A 12,444-nucleotide genomic window follows, 5' to 3' on the forward strand; every position below is an offset into this window, starting at 1 on the left:
CGAGCACTTAACTTTTCCGCTCACATAAACACACCATTGGGTATGAACCTAGGTTTTGAAATTAGTATGCTTAATGCTCTATTTAACATTGCGCTTCTGTCACACTATCCCCAGTAAAAATAAAGGAAGGTAGCTCTGAAGGAGTCAAATACCTGTTTAATATGCACCAGCTTTAGATATTCGGTTTTCTTGTAGCATTTTTTTGTTGCGAAGAAATATTTCCGTTTCATGTTAGTTTTTCCGTTCCCTCATTCCCCGAGGGATGCATAAGTTCAAAGTAAAGTTTCTCAGATTCAACATGTTCTGCCAAGACTTCGTGCTTCTCTTTGGCAGGAACAGCCAAATAACTCAGCTTGCAGTGACTGTGTATGCAAACTCTCTTCTGAGGTGCTGTGGAAGTTAAAGGTCACAGGGAGAGATTGTGTGAGAGACATGCTATTGTATTGAGGGCACCACAGACTGTAGGTTGTTATGAAACCCTTGGAGAGTTTGTTGAGGAGGAAATGGGATGAAACAGGTATGTGGAGGATGAAACTAGAATCATGAGAGAAGTATGCTTACATGTCGTATTTCTTTTGGGATATTTACAGGTATTGAAAAATCTGCCTCTTAAGAAGAGCCATGCTGAATCAGACCAAAGTCCTATCTGCTCCAGCGTTCTGTTCTCACAGTGGCAAGCTGCAAGGAGGGATTTTTGCCCAGCTCAGGGCTGATTGATCTCACCTTCGCTTGGCCCTTAAATATATTTATGAAAAAATGCATAATTATCAATGGTTAATTAATGAGTAACTCCATTGCCAGCTGAACGAAACAGACATGCTTCTACTTTATTAATCTTCCAACTCCCTCCTCTCATTATATAATTTTGGAAGGGCAATTTGGGAGCAAAAACACTTCTATTGTTCAAACAGATATTGTTTAGCTCTACTCCCTTTTACTTGGCAAAGGAAGTTCCTGTACTCTTTTATATTCCAGTGTCCCCAACATGGACAAGGTACACATTGCACCAGCAAGAAGCGAGCAATAAATGCCTTCCTCCTTTTAGAAACAGCCACATAGTTGTTGGGTGTGTGGTTTTTAGAAAAACACATGCATTAATCATCCTGGCTTCTCCACCGCCCCCTTTCCCTTGTGAATAATTTACTCTGTACTCTTCCCAAGTGAGAAAACACTTTATGGAAAGCAAATACAATGGTCGGTCCAGGGAGGGACAATTTGAAGAATAGGAATGGTGAGGTTGGGTTGGTGTGGGAAGATGAAAACAAAGTGTATTTGTGTGTGCATCCTGGGCTGCAGTACTGCAAGAATGAGTAAACCATATGCATTTCAAGACAGAGGCTGAAAAAGAAGATCCAGTTCTCATTAAACTAAGGTCCCCTTGTATCATGTAATACCCACAGCATACATTTAAACCATATCCCCCCCCCTAAGAATCATGGGAACTGTTGTTTGTGAAGGATGCTGGGAACTGCAGCTCTGAAAGGGGTAGATGACAGTTCACAGGAATTCTTTTGGGGGGAGAAATATGCTTTAAATGCATGGTGTTTACACAGCCTTATTTTCCAGCTGGTGCCTGTGAACAATTTCTCTTATAATTGCACTATAGGCAAAGAAGTGAGCAGCATGTTGACCATACCATTAACTTGTGCCTCTTACCACACTGAACAAATGACAGTTCCCAGAATTCTTTGGGGGAACTCATGACTCATATGAGTGCTTTGAATGTATGGTGTGCCTGTGACCTTGGTTACTTATAAGCTGCCTTGGAAGGATTTTATTTCAAAAGGCGGGGTATAAATAATGGTAATAAATAGTATATAATTAATTTCCCAGCCAAAAACTGAATATGGATAGAATACCCAGCCTGTCTTCTGTGAGCAGCTCTCTCTCACACCCCTTTCCCCTTCATTTGCTGCAAAAGTCAAATTAATACACCTAATACAGCAGCTGAAACAATAATCATCTATAATGCCACACCAGAAGACCCTTTCCTGAAAGGTAAAACATAACATATCTGCTTAGCTTTTTGTTACTGGCTGTAAACATAATAGATCTGTGAATTCATTTCCTTCCACTTTTGTATGAGCTGCAAACGGAAAAGTAGGTACTTGGGGAATTTAGATGAGCCCTGTAATGAACAGCCCTTTCACAATCACACACTTTCTGGGGCAACGGGGCCAGCACTGATAATATTCTCCCAGCAACACTCAGATTCCTCTGGATGGAACGTCTTCTAGGTTTGGCTCTGATACAATTACTGAAGAAAACGTATCCAGGTAGGTGCCTCGTTTGTAACAAGAGATAAAGAAAAAGAAAAGAAAGAAAGAGGGAGAGAAAGAAAGAGCAGTAATATGCCAAGCATCACATTATCTCTTCCATTGCTTCTTTCTCTGTATAGAAAAATAAAGTGAACCAACAGCTTTCTGCTAGTGTCTGAGGTGCATTTTCCTGAATGGCTAGTGGCTTAACACACCCTAATGCAATTTGTTCCATAAATTCATTTCTGCTTTCTATTTTTCCAGATTTTTTGTGGTATGGAATATGGCCCTTCTCCCTTCTCCCTTCTTAATCTGCTTATTTTTTGTGTTTGTTTCTCTCCCCCACCCCTTTTTCCTCCATAGAAAAGACCTGGTGAAATCAGTTTAGAGAGACTTCACTATTCACAGCCATGTCCTTTTTAGATGATTAACAGAAAACAACCCTCCAACTAGCACATGCTTTCCACTTTACATCAATCCAGGCATGCCACAAATATCTTCCATACCAAACTGCAGTTCTCTACAGTTGTGGAATTAAACCAGCTTCAAGAACTTTGAAGTTCATGCCAGTTATTAGAGTGTGCAGTTTCATAAAAACCTGAGACTATCCTGTGTCAAAAATGCATAAGGCAATAGTATTTGTTCCTAAGTCATTTTGAACTGGTCACATGGTGAAGTAGCCCTTTGAACTAGTGCCGTCACAAAGTTCTGATCTTGCACTGGATCTGGCATCTGCACTACGGATTTAGGAGGTATACTTTCAACACCACAGCTGCACCAGTGCAACTGCACTGTACAAGGAATTCCATGTTTTGATACTGAGCAGCAACAGGCCATGGGATGTAATGGACTTTGGACTGATAATGTTAGTCAAACTATGGTGTACCAATTGTTTAATCAACATATTTATTTATAACATTTCAATGCTGCTTTTTGTTAGATGGCCTAAAGATGGAGGAGAAATGTTTCCTCTGGAAGAGAGAATATAGCTTTCTACCCAGCAACAGAAGTTTGGGTCAACTCCCTTTCCTTACCGATGGGCAGAAAACCATTTGAATTGGTGCCAGTTCATCATCAAGCAAGGACAGTGCCCCAAATTACATAGGATCCACATGAAGTGCAGAATGTCAAATTGACATTTCAACAAAGGCTTGCTTGTACATTTATAGCCTTAAAATATGATGATTATGTCTACTCACACAAAGAGGCTTTGGGTCATGCAGGGAAAAAAGGACATACATTACGACATGGCTTGTTATGAGATTAGCTGTGCAGCTATATTTACTGTGCAATTAGAAATGAAATGAAAACATTGAGATAGCATCAGAGTCATTATCTGGACTGGAAATGAAATGTAATTAAGCTGACATACATTTGCGGCAGGAATATGGGGCACATTCTTATCTGCCATTAGCTGTGGTGTTCTCTTCAGCTTGCTATCTTCTTTCTCATTAGCCACGTCATGGACTTCTTTCTCTCTTCTCTTGCACATCGACATAAAAGCTGTCAGTCAGATAGATTTTGTTCCAACTAGTGTAAGGGTAAGTCCTTCATCAATCTATTCAAGGGTTATATGATGCAAATGGGGCCTGTAACAAAATGGTTCACTGCGGTGTGCTCCTGTAGACCAGCCTTTGCCAACCTGGTGCCCTCTGGATGTTGTGGAACATCATCCCCTGCCAGCACGGCACAAGTGGAGTTCTGGTCCAACAACATCTAAGGGGCACCAGGTTGGTAAAGGATAATGTTAAGAGTAAAGTCATCCATGCCATTTTCCAGTAGACTTCATACCGTTCCCCCACAAGTAGCTATGGATGAACTTGTCAGTTTCACTTCTCCCCCCTTTCTATTTTTTCTAGCCTTGAATTCTCCACATTTCTCAAGCAATTTGCAATTTAAAAAGCCTAACCTCATGAAAATTCATCATCAGCTCAGTGCAAATTTCTCCAAATAAACACATTTGTATGCAAATTTTGTCTAATGTAAACATTTTTTTTTTTTTTTTGCAAAGCAACTTCCTCTAGTAAAAAGCATTTTTTGCTAATATACCAGTTTTTGCATGGTACTTTCACCAATATTTGTGGGTTTTTTTGCACACATTGCTTGTCTGGAGAATTGCATTGCAAAATTTGGAGAAGTGCAAGTTTCAATGGATGTTCACATACTGTTCAGGAAATTTAGGAGGTTTGCTTCTAAATGTAAACTGAACAAAATCTCTCCCCCCCATCCCGGGCCACATCTTGATTTTCTGTTTCTCTCCCCTCAGATAAATTCAGGTGAAACTGGGATTTGACTGGAGATGGTTGAAAGAGCCCTGGTCAGATTTGGTCTACACGGCACAATCTGGGGCTGTCAAAGGGGGAGGGCAAACATTCTGATGGTGAAGATAACAGGGGAGAAGAGACCTATGCATCTCTGTCTCCTAACTGCATGTTTAATTAGGGCCCCTCCCAATGCTACAATTCTATGGTTTTTAATCCTAATTAAGCACTTTGCAATCCACCCATCCCGATCAGTTCAGGGCTTGGATCTGGGCTGGCAACTTCCCTGAGACCTACAGACGATGGGCAGTATACAAATTTGATGATGATGATGATGATGATGATGATGAAGCATCCCTGGTCAGATTGCGACCACTTCCAAGCATTGGCTTGGGCCCCAAATTGGAACCACCGGACTGTGGGTGGCTCTAATATATACTGGGCAACTAGAAATCTGTTAGATGTTGACAGTGAGGGAGAAGAGCTTTGAATCGACCCATTTGTGACCATGTGGTGGTGACAGTTTTGATATTTCTTCTCCCATTTTCACGAAGCCACTGACCATTTTCCATTTAGTCAGAGGAAATGTGACCTCTGCACCTGATCATTCTCTCCATATGCCCATGGATGGACTGCTGTGGTTTACAGAACATATGAACATGCCTGTTGAGTTAACAAATACTTTGAGCAGTTTTTTTCCATATCTGAAGTTGACTCTCTGCTGGCACGCTGCTCTATTTTGCTGTTAAGAAAGACTCATTAGGAATGGGTGTGCTTTGCATTCTTTTCCTACTCCCACATATTCTTAGGCCACTCCTTGCCTAAAGCATGTACTATTTTAGTTTATTTCTTGCGTAATTATTTAGGTTTCTGCTCTGAAAGTACAGGGTGCGTCACAGGGTATTTAAAAACCAAAACACAAAAGCAAACCCCAAAATATACCGTACTCAATCGGTCATCTTGGAGGACTCAAGACAGGATTAAATTCTCTGATGCAATCCTGCTCACTAAAAGCCATTGCAAAATGTAATAGATTGGAAGTGAGTTTTGTTGCTAACTCTGTTTTGTTTTTGCTCTTTCAATATTCTGGCCTTAATGGCATTCATTATGCTGCCAAGCGATAAAGATAGGACAGTCTGCAGATAAGAAGCAGTGGAGTTCTGGTGCCAATGCTGAGCTAATTGGGAAAGATTTGGGGTAGAGAAAGGTGGTGGTGAGGTTGGGGCCACTGCCAACCCAGAGCTTGCTCCCCACAGCTTCACCACCACCTTGCCCCACTGTATCCTGGCCCCAATGAGGGATACCACTGTAGCATCATACCCTCCAACACCCTGGCAGCAAAATTTGGGACACTACCATCTGTGACACCAATTTTCTGTTTTTTCTTGAAAAAAAGGCAGCCATTTTGGACATTGTGATTTCACGTGCTTTTGAACTGTGATTCCACACACACAACCCCACACTTTTCGGGTATGGCGCCTAACAATGCACATTTTGGGGTGTCACATGAGATTGCAGTCCCGGGGCTTTTTGCGGTGTGAAATCACACGTGATCACTATGTCCAAAATGGCCGCCTTTCTCTTGCAAGAAAAAATTCGGACGTCCTGGTTTTTCCGGAACACTTGTGGGGTATGCAGTAGGGTGATGCAACATGCTTCAGGTGGCTTAGATTAAGGCAGGAATCAGTCTCTGAATGGTGCAGCAAGACTTTTTTTGTGTGTTGGTCCTGGTGGTGTGGAGGGCATTGGGGAAATTTAGGCAGCAAAAGGTCTTGGCCTAGCACAGTGTGGCCTAGCATCTAAGCATGGGGCTGACTAGATAGGGTGAAGTTTCTGCTCCTTTATAAGCTCTCAGCCTGATGTAAATAATTTCAAATGCTCCCAGCTTCTTTGAAGCTCCAGTTCTCTTGAAGCTCCAAGCTCCAGTGCAAGGCTTTCCAGAAAGACAAATAATTAAGGTAGTCTGTACACATTTGAATAAACTGTAGAAATCTGACATTTTCAGTTGCAAGAATGCCAGTTGTTCAGACCAGACTACTAGGTCATGGACCTGTATGGGTTGAAGGTGCACACAAGCAACAGTAGGTGTGCATTGCTGTTTGAGATACTGCTTTCCATACCCACATCCTAGCACTGGGCTGGCCCAACACATTTTGCTGCCTGAGGCAGAGCACAAGATGGAGTCGCCTGCCAATTTCATATCTACAGCACATGAGGACACCGGCAGGCCACTTGGAACACACCCACCCCTCTCTTCCAACACCTTGTTGCTGCTTCCCATGACCTCTCCTCCAGCACCTGCTGCCTAAAGCAGCTACCTCACTCTGCCTAATGATAGGGCTGGCCTTAAACCGCCAGAAGGTACATTTTCGATTTGTGACAGCACGTTCAGTGTGTCAAGTGATCTGAGGCTCTCATTGACAGGTTGCTGAAGAGGAAACAATTTGTTCCTAGTTCTTGCCTAAACTTATGACTGTGAATTCTGATTCACAGTCACAAGTGTTCTGTGGAATATGTTAGACATGCCTGGATCACCTCCTGCAAAATAACTACTAGCTAAGGAAATCTCCCAGCAGTCTTGCAGCTAGGTCAAGCGATTGCCCAATGCCACACAATGCACCAGTGTCAGAGAAGCCATAGTTCCTGACTCATTGTCGCAGGATCAGTTGATGCTTGCCTCTTTACATGTTGTTAAAGATAAAGGTAAGGGATACGGGTGGCGCTGTGGGTTAAACCACAGAGCCTAGGACTTGCCGATCAGAAGGTTGGTGGTTCGAATCCCCGTGACGGGGTGAGCTCCCGTTGCTCGATCCCTGCTCCTGCCAACCTAGCAGTTCGAAAGCACGTCAAAGTGCAAATAGATAAATAGGTACCGCTCCGGCGGGAAGGTAAACGGCGTTTCCATGTGCTGCTCTGGTTCACCAGAAGCAGCTTAGTCATGCTGGCCACATGACCCGGAAGCTGTACACCGGCTCCCTCGGCCAATAAAGCGAGATGAGCACTGCAACCCCAGAGTCAGCCACAACTGGACCTAATGGTCAGGGGTCCCTTTACCGACTCTGGGGTTGCGGCGCTTCTCAAATAGCTTGTTTTAACATATTCAAAGAGCAACTATAAGAACCTCACCCCCACATTATTAAAATTTACAGCACTAAAGAGCCAAACCACAAACCTCTGTCTAGAGGAGGCTGTTGTGGCCACAGCAGGGATTTCTTCATTTAACTGCCTATATACCATATATTTAAGGCACACCGTTTCCTCCTAAGAATACTGGGAACTGTAATTTGTTTTGTTTATTTATTTTTTAAATTTTCTTTTCTCTCATTACAAATATAACATACAGCTTACATAACATCTCTCCCTCCCCCCTTTTCGACTTCCCTCAACTTCCATTTCTGGTTTGTTAACTTCATTAGTATACTCTACTATTTTCTACTAATATCATATTTTTTCTTTTATTACATTATCTATTCCCTATCCATAAAGTTGTGGATGTTTATTTAAATCCTACCATCAGGCCAATATTCTTTCTTTGTTCCTGCAAATATAATATAAAAGGTTCCCACTCTTTTTCAAAATCCCTATTGTCCGGGAACTTTAATTTGTTAAGAGTGCTGGGAATTGCAGCTATGCAAGGGAAAATGTTGCTTGGTCCCTGCTCCTGCCAACCTAGCAGTTCAAAAGCACGTCAAAGTGCAAGTAGATAAATAGATACCGCTCCAGCGGGAAGATAAACGGCGTTTCCATGCGCTGCTCTGGTTCACCAGAAGCGGCTTAGTCATGCTGGCCACATGACCCGGAAGCTGTACGCCAGCTCCCTTGGCCAATAAAGCGAGATGAGCGCCGCAACCCCAGAGTCGTCCACGACTGGACCTAATGGTCAGTGGGGGAAACTAGAGTTCCTAGGAATATTTTGGGGAAAGGGTGTCTCTCAAATGGATGGTGTGCACACAGCCTTAGACCTGCACTCTGAAAAGTTTCCCAGTAAAAACTCACAAAATTCACTTTGTTTGTTGACATCACTTCTGTGGGCCTCACTACTTTTGTTTTAGTCCTCTAAACACTTTTTAAAAGCATCATTCATTATGGAAAATGAGGCTAGAACAAGAGCTTTAAAGGGAACATATGAATATGCGCATCCCTCTAGATTTTCAGGGACACAATCCCTCAATCAAGCACAGCATCTATTTACTGGCAGTGCATAGCACAACAGCGGAGGTAGCACTCTGTCCCCAAGTTATACTTTTTCCAATAGTCTCCTAGTCTGTAAACAATTTAAACTGTCTCTCTTCCTCACTTCCCAAAGTGGTATAATGATTTTGCTGCAATGTGTGCAGAGGAGTGGGAATATATTGTGGGTGTAATGACCCAGCCAGTAGATTGTCAGGTATCAAAAATGAGTTGGAGGAAATCAAAGACAGGGGGCGGGGGGAGTTGGTGTCATGGGGGAAGAGAGGAAGGATGTGAAAAAGGGGGCAGGCAGTTTTATCAACAACAACAACAACAACAACAACAACAACAATCTTTATTACGGTCCAGAGACCCAACAAATCGTTACAAAGCAATGCACAATTCATACAGCCTACCTCCAGGTTAAACAAGCATTTTGTTCAGAATATAGGGATCATTGGTTCTTGCAACCACCGATAAAAACTTTGCCACTGCTAATGTTCTAGCATTTGTCCGGTCTTCCAATAGGAACCTGACATAGTGAACCTCTGATTTTCCCAGGAAAGGTACCAGCAAGGGTATTATCAGTTCAGCCCTGGCTTGTTGATATTTTGCATAGTGCAACAAAATATGTTTTATGGAATTGATGTCTTGAGCACACAAGCAAAGTCTGTCCTGGTAGGGAACTCCTCTCAACCTGCCATCCAACACTGCAGAAGGAAAGAAGTTTTATCCAATCCTTCATCCATATATTATGCCTGCTGTGCATATATCTCCAGTGGCCACATCAAAGCAGATAAATATGAGAGCTGACACAATTGCGCCTGAATTTGATGTGAGTACAATTGTGCCCTCTTTAGTAGGGACTTTTTAAAACAGTACATACCGGTATGTTAAATGCACCAAATGATCCGTGGGCTTTTGCTACTAGGTCTCTCTGCCCTCTAATGGGCAGAACTAGAATTGCACCACTTTTCTGGCCTGCTGCTTGTTAAATTACTTCTGCATCACACTTTCTCAAGTAGTGTTCTGCATCCATTACAAAATATATTAAAATCCTGTTTGGCACATATAAATATAAATATCGAATGCTCATAAGATTTACAAACACAGTGCCATTTCTGTATAAATTTGGATAAAATAAAATGTGCTTTTGCTCCTATCCAGTTGCCACTGACGTAGGAAAAATAGCTAAAGAAGCTGAAAACCAAGACCAAATAAACCAAATGAAGACAACCTAAGAGATATATGAACCTTTTCCTCAATTTTGCTTTTTAATCTGCTCTCCTTTTAATTTGCTTCTGCTGTTATTCCCCTCTTTCTAATCCCTTCTTTTCTTCCTGTCTAATAAAGCATTTTTCTTTCCTCCCTGCACTGCCTATTAACCCTATTTCCTGAATTTACCCTATCTCTATTTTTGTAATTGTATCCAAGTATTTTTTATAATTGTATCCAAGCATTTCTTTGTAATTATATCCAGGTAATTCTAAATTGTATCTAGGTATTTTTCTTGTAATTGTGTCTTTACTACTTGTAAATGTAAATCCCTACTGTGACCCTTATGCAACTGTTACATTTGGGGTCTTTGCAATGGAAATTGACTCCTTTGTATCCTTGTGCCTTATCAGTGTTTGTTCAACTTCTCAATGATTGTAACTACTTTCAGGAAAATAAGAATTGGAACCCATGTATTCAAATTGCATCGCTTTATTGTAACCATGAAAGTATAAACATTATTTTTAGCCTCAACCTAATCACTTCCACTCAGCTCCCCTTCCTTCTTCTGTAAAGTGCCAGATGACCAGATCAATTTCCTTTGACCCTGCAGGAAGAGGAATTCAACTGTTAGATAAAACTCTCATCCCTATTGTTATTCTAGAAAACCAGTTGCCATCTCTCCCTGGATTTCTAGGTATTACCTTACTCATGTAGATAGGATTTGGACCCCTATCTTTCATCCTTGTATCTTTCATCCAAACCTCCCTTTTGCACCCTGCACACATGTACCTCCCCCTTACCTTGTAAACTGACGAACAAGACCACCTGCAATTTCGATTGTATAAATTTCTGGACTTACCTTTCGGCAGGGTTCCGCATACCTTTGGTTACCTTTGCGTAGGGAACCCGGTTGCAACAGAATAAAAAGCCTCTTCCTTCTTTCTCTCCTTGGTTGGACATTACCCGTCTTCTCCAACCACAGCGGACCCCTTTGGGCCCCCGAACCAAATTCTAAGTTTTTTGCATCACCATCAAGAGATCCATATTTGTACTGGCTTCTCTATTTGTACATCAGTCTTGGGCTGTACTGTACCAGGAGTGCGTCTGCACCTGAGTCTCTCAAGGTCCCCATATATGGAAGCAGTTCCTGGATCAAAGCAGTTGACTTCAACCGTGTGTCGAGATCTCAGGGAATGTCTTTTTAGGGGGTGAAATTTAAATTTTTGCGAATTTATTCAATGAGTGGTCTTAAAAATACATTGTGGGGTGTGAGGAATTTAATTTGGCTATAAGTTTTGTGATTGGACCACATTTAGCTTGGTCAATCTACATTTGATTAAAACACACATAAACTGCTCTTGGAAAACCAAAGAATTTTAATTTTACCTTCTGAAAATGTCAGGTAATGTTATATAAATTTTTGTTTCTCTGCATAAGATATATACTACGAAGCATACAACATTAGAAAGTAATGACATCAGTTAAGAAGAAATGCAAATGACAAGTTTAGCTCCCCTCTTTTTTAGAATTTGAAACCTGAAAAATTCAACACGCCCTATAAGTCACCTAATTTTAGTTTTATGTCAAATCTTTAGTTTTCACATAGCAAAGCTTATTTTTACAACCTAGAAAATTGCTTTGCTTGCAGAATGACAACTTGATCTACTAAATTCCACATTCGAAGCCATCTACTGTGATTGAAAGTGTACCCGACCACAGAGAAAACCAGCATCCCTGCAAATGACACTGTCATTCTGGATTTTAGGTTACATTTAAAACAAAACTTGTGATCCACGGGTCATGATACCAGAAGCATTGTGCATCGTAATTTATATGGTTAAATTATTGGGCCTACAGATATTGCTTCCATCTTTTATCTGTCCCTTGAGACAAAGTGCATTAGAAATGCTTTGGGGATGAGCACATTGGCTTTCTTTCAAATACGATGTTTTCCAGCAAACACAGAGTGATCTGCTCTGATTATACTAAAGCTGGCTATTAATATCAGGAAATAACAGATTAAATCTAAAAGGGATTAGCATCTTATTAACTACATTAAAAACTATACAATTTTTATTGGTTTTGACAGTCCTGTGTGTTTATTGATGGAAGTGAAAGTATGTTACCCTGTGCATTATTGATTAAATTACACTATTTTCTTTTATTTCAGGCCATTTGTATTAATCTTGCTCATGTATGAAGACTGACATGGACTAAGACCACTCTTCTTCTTTCTTTCCTCCCCCCCCCCACTCCTAACTAAAGAAAACTAGGGTACATAAAAAACAAACAAACCCAGCTCAAATAAAGCAATGTTCTGTGGATATTTTGCTGTCTGCAAAACCAAGAAATGTAATTTCCCACTTCACTGGTAATTTACTGTGTGTCTATGCAATCAGCAATGACCAGAAATATGCACCTAGATTATATTAATTAAAGATACGGTAGTTTGCCATATGCAGGACAAGCTTGGATAAGAGAGAATTCTGGTATGTGAATTCCTGTTCAGCTCATTGACATGCAGGCCTAAATTATCT

This window comes from Podarcis pityusensis, assembly GCF_964106645.2.
Source record: "Podarcis pityusensis genome assembly, chromosome: 9".
Lineage (NCBI taxonomy): Eukaryota > Metazoa > Chordata > Lepidosauria > Squamata > Lacertidae > Podarcis > Podarcis pityusensis.